This window comes from Cryptomeria japonica, chromosome 7 (assembly GCF_030272615.1).
Source record: "Cryptomeria japonica chromosome 7, Sugi_1.0, whole genome shotgun sequence".
Lineage (NCBI taxonomy): Eukaryota > Viridiplantae > Streptophyta > Pinopsida > Cupressales > Cupressaceae > Cryptomeria > Cryptomeria japonica.
In genome coordinates, this window is record NC_081411.1 from 195,600,642 (window position 1) to 195,608,812 (window position 8,171).

Genomic DNA, 8,171 nt, shown 5'->3' on the forward strand with positions numbered 1-8,171 from the left:
GTTCTCTAGATGAAATCTGATCTAAAAAAGAATGTCTACCAAGTATCATGTGAAACATGAAAAACCATATATATATATATATATATATATATATATATATATATATATATATATATATATATATATATACAACTGCGCACACACATTTATGAAGTTGTTAAGATCCTATTACCAAAGCCTTTTGTTATCTATACAGTGGAAAGAAGGATGCTTTTGCTTGAACAACATTCGATATAGAATAATGAAGGCATGATACAAACTAGCCTATCAAACTATAATAAGAATGTATTCCTACTGCCTATCTAAGAAGGCTCAAAACTTGTTGAACCCATTACTATCTCTACTTAGAAATTATTTGATGACAAGATCGTTATTGAATAAGAAATTTACTCTTCCTTCTAAATATATTTGCATGTTAAGATAAGGTGTTATAATAGGTAGATTGAGCCCAGCACATAAGGATGTAGATTTAGGTAATAATAAAGGACTTGATAACCAGGAAAATATTCTTTTTTTTGAAAATTATATACCTGATTTCATATCTCATGGTTTATTTAATGATTAGTATCATAAGTTATTTAATTTCATTGCAACAAAAACTAAATTATTATGTACAAGAATGAATCATAAAATAAGATTGAAGAGGACTAATATCATGAAAACCAACAAGCTTAACAATGTCACATTGTAAATGTATTTGAGAATGCAAGTTTTATGTTAATCTATATAAGTAATTTTTTTGATAAACAAAAATGAGAAATATAATAATTATTGGAACTCAAATGCATTGTCTCGTACCTGAGAGGCCAACAATTCAAAACTAGCCCAAGAAAGACAGTAGTGGGCTAAAACTAACATGACTACTCACATGTCCCTAGAAACTATAAACTACTCTCCTAGACCAAGGTAATGATAGATAAATCTAACTACAGAACCAAACCTATAGGACGCTAAGATCAATCATAAAAAATATGAAATATCTTCCAAAACTGAAATAACAAATAAACTATGCAACATAAACAAGGATACGAGTTGAATTACTAAGTAGGAGGGCACTCAATCTGGTTTGTGAATATTTTTAATAGGTAGCTACCACCTATGTAGGTAGCTTGAGTTATAATTGTGAAGTTTTTTACATTGCTGGAAATTATTAGCATTATTGCATCTAAATGTACGTTACTCGTTTGCTATCACGAAATGATGTGTTTCTAAAAAAAAGTGCAAAATTTTCTGGTACTGTCAGGGTTTTCCTATGGGAGGTCAAGGATTCAATTTCTAGCTGATTTGGACAAGTTGGTGCATAAACATGGCTTAAGAGAGAATTGGATACAAATCCATTCCAAATGTACAAATAGGTAGCTCAATGCTAGAGCAGCTCAACAGCCTACTAGGAGTGATTGGTAAAAGAATTGGACAGATTCTATAGCAACAATGTGTAGAATTCAAGAAACACTTTCAATGAAGGAAGAACAGGTTTCCAAATAGAGTTAGGCATGGGGTTGCTACAAAATGTTCTAGATGGTACAAGAAATTTCAATGTAGGCTTTGCTACAGAGTGTTCAAGAGTTAGACATTTTGCTGGAACTTTTTTCTTGGGATCCAAACTCTATAGGGTGAATCTCTGTTGTAATCAATTGTGTGATTGCTAACTCTCATTTCCTAGCAATTTCTCAGGTTAATATTTCTTAGAGAACTCTAGTCATTCATGTTCTCCATTTAGATCATTGTTGATAAACTATTGTATGGAATCTCCATCATAGTTTACAGTTTTGGGTCTCAGAGCAGTAAAGTTGTCAAAGTTTTCAGAATAACAAAAAAAACACAGAAATGAGTTAATGACAGTTATCACAAGGCCCTTAAGTCATCAAAACACAATAAAGAGGAAGATCTATGTAATAATGTGCATGGTATAAGCAACATAGTCTCATCTCAAGAGATATGATCTTTCCAACATAAAAATGATATGAAATATTATTCTATGTACTACTTAATTAATCCTAGGTTAGTGTTTCATTTCATTAAAATGATACTTCAAGTAAAAAACAAACATAAATATTTGGTCAACCATTTCGTATAAACACCAGAAAAAATAGCCTAGTAGAATTGTTGAGGTAGAATAACCTAAAATAGGTGGATTTAAATTTAATTAGAAAATGAGTAGCAAAATACAGAGAAAATATGGAGAACACCTATTATATCTTTGTCAAACAGTCTAAGTAATGATTATACGACACATAAGTAAACCAATTCGTTTACCCAAGCACACACATCAACATGCTTTAAAAAAATCATAGATAAAATTAAGATAAATTCGAATACACAATTTAACACCAGTAATCAACTACGTGTAAATTATTCCAAAATAAAATATTTATTTATCAGAGAATATGATATATATTTTCTTACACATTAGGGGTAGCTACAAAGTTAGCATTTTAAAAGATCCGATGTCATACTCCATAGACAAACACATTTTGGAAATTATAAATTCATGTCAAATGAGCTTTGAGAATGCATGGATGTATCGTGAACCCCTTTTGCAACATATTTTGTCGGTGTTGCTAGTAACTCTGTTGGGGAAATTTGTATATTTGTTTGTGGTATTGAAATAAATGAGCAAAATCCTCGAACATAATTATATATTTGTTCATGGTATTTTTTTTGCCTAGACAACCTATATATTTATTCTATATCCATGAAATTTCAATGATTACTCAAAAGAATACATAAAGGGGTGTATCTTAGCCACCTTTGTAAGAACCCCTCTAAATTTTCACCAAAATCATGCATTCCTCCTCTTACACATTTTGTCAAACATTGTGCATGCTTCCTAAGGTCAAAAGGTTTTCTTTCGCAAATTTGGTAAGTACAAGTTGTGAATGTTTCATTACATAATAATGATGCCAAATTTTAAAAAAAATGGAACATGTTAAGAACTCTGACTTGATGCAATATGTGTTTTTGTTGCTCTTATGACAAAGAGTCTCCTCTAAAGCACCAGAAAGGGGATGATGAAAAAGGAGAAGCCAAAGTCCATATTAATGACACTGAAGACCATGCTGCTAAAGTTGAAGATCCACCATTGAGTTCTCAGATATTGACCTCCCATTAGGATGGGGGACCCTTGATCACTACAGTGAAATCATAAATGCATAAGCAGTCTTTGACCTGATGTAATATGTGTTTTTGTTTCTCTAATCAGTTTCAGATACGTTTAGATATACTACATGAGACTTTACTCTCTATCTATATTTTAAAGTCAATGTTTTAGTAAGATACAGTCATGTAAGCATGCTATGTAACAACAAGAACAATGTTTTGTAAATATACTTTTTAACAACAAGAACAATGTTTTGGTAAGATAGAGTCATGTAATCATTCTATGTAATGGCAAGAACAATTTATTTTGGTAAGATACAGTCATGTAATGTTGGGTAGTCTAATACTCCTATAGGGGCTATGACCTTGTATGGTACTTATATAGGTAGGTTTGTTAATTTTATTGAGATGATCTAAAGCTTGATATTTGTTATACTTAAGCAATTATTCTACTATCAAAGGACATATATTCATTAATGAAAGACAAGGTGAAATTCTAAGAATGAAATCTGCAACTGTAATTTTGAAAACAAAGTTATTAAATAGTCCAAATCTAACTTTGTTTATTGTCATGAAAGGCCATACACTATAGAAATCAAAGCATAATTTTGAACACAAGTATGAGTATAAATATCTCTAGATCATAAGGTCTGTCATCAACCATCATGCTTCAGAAATTGCATCATTCATACATAGGTCATTACTATTAAACTCAAATTTCACACACAGTTTGCAAATCAAATACAACCATTGCCATATAATTGAGACAATTCTGACCTCTTACAAACTAGAGAAAAATTGAAGATAAATCTACCCTAATTTTTGCACCTTTAAATAGATTTTTGAACATAACCAATGACTCTTCTAAATCTGCACTTCTTCACATGTCAATATCTCTATCTGGGCATCTTAAACTCATGCAATTACTTATAATTTACTTGTAATAATTATACTGATGTATATTAGGAAATCTGAAACTGAATATACATGTCTACACCATCAACTAGAAACTCTCATTTCAAAGTTTCTGGGTATGTTGGATATTTATGTTTTGATTGACTTGATGGTTGGTGATATAGATTATGAGATCTGAATGGCATAACCAAGATTAGTAGCAATAAGTTATCAACACCTTGAATAAAGACATCCCTAATGGATATGATGTACTGGAAAAGTATGCATACCACTTGTTTGATCAAAGATCCTCCACTTCCTCCTTGATGCATCCAAACTCCACCCGAGGTAGCATGCCAACCATCACAAGGTCTTAATTCTCTGCAATTAACAAAATCAGTCCCTCTAAATCTGTACCAGTTATCATCAAGATGCCAATATATTTTTCACAACCACAAATTTTAAAGTTTCAAATTCAAAATTTAAAAACAGACCCCGAGATATCTCATTGCCTCTACTTGAACTATTGTGAAATCATAAATTTTCAATTCCTTTTCCAAGATCTAATATGCATTAGATGAGCTTCTTATGCATTTTAAAGTATCTGTGGATTTTGCTTTTAGGGTTTGTGTATTTTGATTCCACCCTAAATTATCTGTTCCTTATAGGGTAACATATAAGACTACAACAAAAGAACAACCTTAATGTATACAATTGCTCCATGTATAGATGTCATTACTATAGTTGTCTTTGGCATAGTCCTTAAATAAAAAATTTGAGGACCGCTGAGTCTCTTCTAAGCTTTCTTTCTAGCCATCATTTTTATTTATTAATGCATGTTTTTATTTTCCTTGAGAGACTAGTAACTAGGGTATTTTAATTGTCTATTTGGTCTTATTCCAAGTTTCCTAGTAGCTTTGCACAACTACAAATTTTCAGAGCTGAATGAGATTACTTATCTAGGAGGATTTACTAACAACAATGCCAAGAACATTCTCTTGGTCTGTGGTACTTGCGGTTTCACTAATATGGTTTGCACTTTGCAGACATTGAAGCACTACCTAGATGCTTACAATAGCACAAGGATTTTTCGGTCATCTCTAGGTTAGGCACTTCTATGATGATGATACTTCTACCAAACTTTTTGGTGATTTCTACAAAAGCTTCAACAAGGTTCAACACACCTCCAAGTCAAATTTCTAAGTCTAATTCACATGGCTTCTTACCATGTTGTTTTGAGCATTGTGTTGTTAACATTGGATAGTGTAGTCAACAGGTCAAATTTGGTGAATTTTAGCTATCTATGAAAAAGAAATCTCCAAAAGAGCTACATAAATAAGTAAGGTGAAATCTAGCTATCTTTGGCCTAAGGATAGTACTAGTAGATTTTTAAAATATTAGACCGTATTGCACAGAGCATTTAGTAATTGACCCAACTACCTCGGTATGCATGTATTGAAAATTGGAAAGCATAGACAAGGCACATGAACTATTTTAAGAATGTCATCTCCGAACGCATCCCTCTCTGTAATAAACACATATCGTGCATTCCTCATCTGTCAAGGAAACACCAATAAATAAATCTATCATATCCTCACCATGTCAATAGACCAAAACAGTGAAACCATATACACCAAGCAGAGAGGGGTGTCCTCCAAAGAAAACATTGAGAAGAGCAACAACTAAGTAGAAGCAAACAAGATGGATATAATAAAGACACATCAGATCTCTGCAAGATCGATTGAGAAAGCAGTAGTGCATCCCCTGGTATTATTGGGCATCATGGATAATTATGAGAGTGGCAAGTGACACTAGCAAAAGAGTCATTGATGTGTTTCTCAAAACAACATTCCGCAGAACAGAGATGTCACTAACAGCTATAATCAGATCACACTATATGCCTTGTTTGTGTTGGGTTTTCATGCATCCATCGCACCTCCCATTAACATCCATAATAGCATAAGGCAAACAATACCAAACTTAGGAATATGGATGGAATTAATGAATACAAGAAAGCTATCTAATATAAAATATAATGTCAGGATCAAATTTACCCACATCCCTTTAATTGTCCACGAATTGGACTCAAAAGCTTCCACTGACTTAAGGTCATAATACCTCAGAAGGATTGTTCTTTCAACAAAGCACAACTGACAAGGAAGATTTATAGATGCAATTTCTTTTATCTAACCCTTCTGCTAATCTCAATAATATTGCTATAAAACCCAGAAGCCCAATGTTGACCTATCACATAGATCCGCTAAACTATTTTCCAGAGGAGGTCAGGTTTGGCCTCTCCCAGTGACTGGAATAGTTGCAATAGAAACCCACACAGTACCAGTGTGGTCATGATAAAGAAGAATCAATAAGGAAATCAAAGGGTTTCACATGCCTACGATCTTGTGTTCCTGTATTATAATACATAATAAACAAAACAAAAAAGACTCTACATTCCATTTAGAATGCCCACTTCTAATTAGGGCAGATAGTTCTTTCAATTTCACAGATTCAAATAGCAGAGCAAAGACACCCACTGCATTAGGAACAAAACAAAGGAGATTTATAGGCTCAAAAAGAGAAATTTATTACCTATTTGCAGCATAGACCTAGATTTCTTAGCTTGAGCAGTTTGCAACTCTCTTATAATGTTGAATCGATGCAGTGCATGAGACAGGTTGAAGAAGATACCTAAGGCATTGAAAACTTCCCACCATACCACAAAAAACTCTTCCCGCTGTTAATAGCTGCATCCCGATGATGTTGCCACCGCTGTCACTAGTTTCCAATGAATGGAGTTGTTGTTGCTACCGAATGGGGCAGGAGATGGTGAGTTGAGTTGTTGTTGCTACCAGATGGAGTAGAAGACTGTGAGTTGGGTGAGGACTTATAACATCAAATCCAATATATTGAGCTCTTGATCTTGGCAAAATCTCATAGACATTCTGCCATTGACAACTTCTCTTCTTCAGTCCACACTACCCCTTCAGTATTCTGAGGCTGTCCTTTTTCTATCATTTTATCCAATTTGTTAAACACCGCCTGTTCTTTAAGTTAATGTCTTTTATTTCATGAAAACCCCATTTTAAAACCCTAAAGAAATCCACAACACATTTCTGGAAATTGCCAAAATATCATCTGGAAGTTCTAGGTCTGGTTTAAAGTAGTAGTCTTCAAGTTTGAGGTCTTTAATGAATCTAGGCCTATTCTCTCTGTCAGTGGCAGGGTGAGAAGAGTAGGATCCTTCAGAGGAATTAGTGGTATCAAAGGAGCCTTCTGGCATGTCCCGAGAGTAAGAAACCAACTTCTTCTTAGGAGGAGCCTTCACCTTGTTTTTAGCTTTAGAAAGGGTTTTCATAGAGAGATCTTTTTTACTCGAAGGCTTACTCAAAGGGGTTTTCTTAGGCACCTTCTTAGAGGGGGGAGTATTTTCCTCTTCCCAATCAGAATCTTATTCATCATTGCCCTCAGATAAACTAGTTTCAATATCATACCCTTTTGAGGTCGGGTCCGAAATGGGATTAGACAAAGCTGACATGTTAGAAAAGTGCTCATGAATAAGCTGAATGAGACCATCATGTAGGACAGGGTAATTCCTAGGGTTATTATGGTGTTCCTGAAGACACTATTTCAGAGAGCACAACAAATAGTAGGGAAAATAAATCCTAACCTTGCATCGAAAGTGATTGAGGAGGACAAAATGGTAGCAGTAGACTTTGGTAAATCTGTCATCGATGATGATGTATTCCATTAAAACCCTGAGCACCTCCCTCCAAAGATTCTTAATGGTATTGGCCTCAAAATAGCTATTCGAAACTTTAACAAGTGCTTCCCTTTCCTCGTTGGTTTTCAAAAATTTGATAACTGCTTCATCCGAGATCTTTTTGTCATGAAAGAACTTCATCCCCTCTGTAGAAAGGTCGGTTACTTCCCCAATAAGATTCTCATCTATCTTCACCTTTCTCCCGAAGAGAACAATTCCTTCCTCCTTGCAATTTTTGGCAAAATACTTCATTATATCAGGGTTAGTGCCATGAAGTTTCTCAAGGAAAGGTCTCAGCCCTCATCTATCAATTTGCCTCCAAACCTACTTGTTTTTCATATGCTTCTCACTATTTTTTGGCTCCACCCTCTTTTTGCTTCCCCCCATTTTTTCACAGACTTTGCTTTTCTCAATAGCA

At 34.0% G+C, this 8,171-nt stretch overlaps 1 protein-coding gene across 15 annotated transcripts in view; it reads right to left on the reverse strand.

The window, feature by feature from the left end:
* The window catches only part of LOC131056386 (uncharacterized), a 30,159-nt gene extending 23,121 nt beyond the window's left edge, over nt 1–7,038 (reverse strand). For 2 of the 15 annotated variants that reach the window (XR_009358523.1, XR_009358522.1), the window contains exons 1-2: nt 6,583–7,036; nt 4,284–4,374 (exon numbers count right to left, since the gene is read on the reverse strand). The gene's annotated coding sequence lies outside the window, so the exon portion shown is untranslated. The other 13 variants (XR_009358525.1, XR_009358520.1, XR_009358531.1 and 10 more) reach the window with 11 other exon arrangements.
* Nucleotides 7,039–8,171: the final 1,133 nt, after the last annotated feature.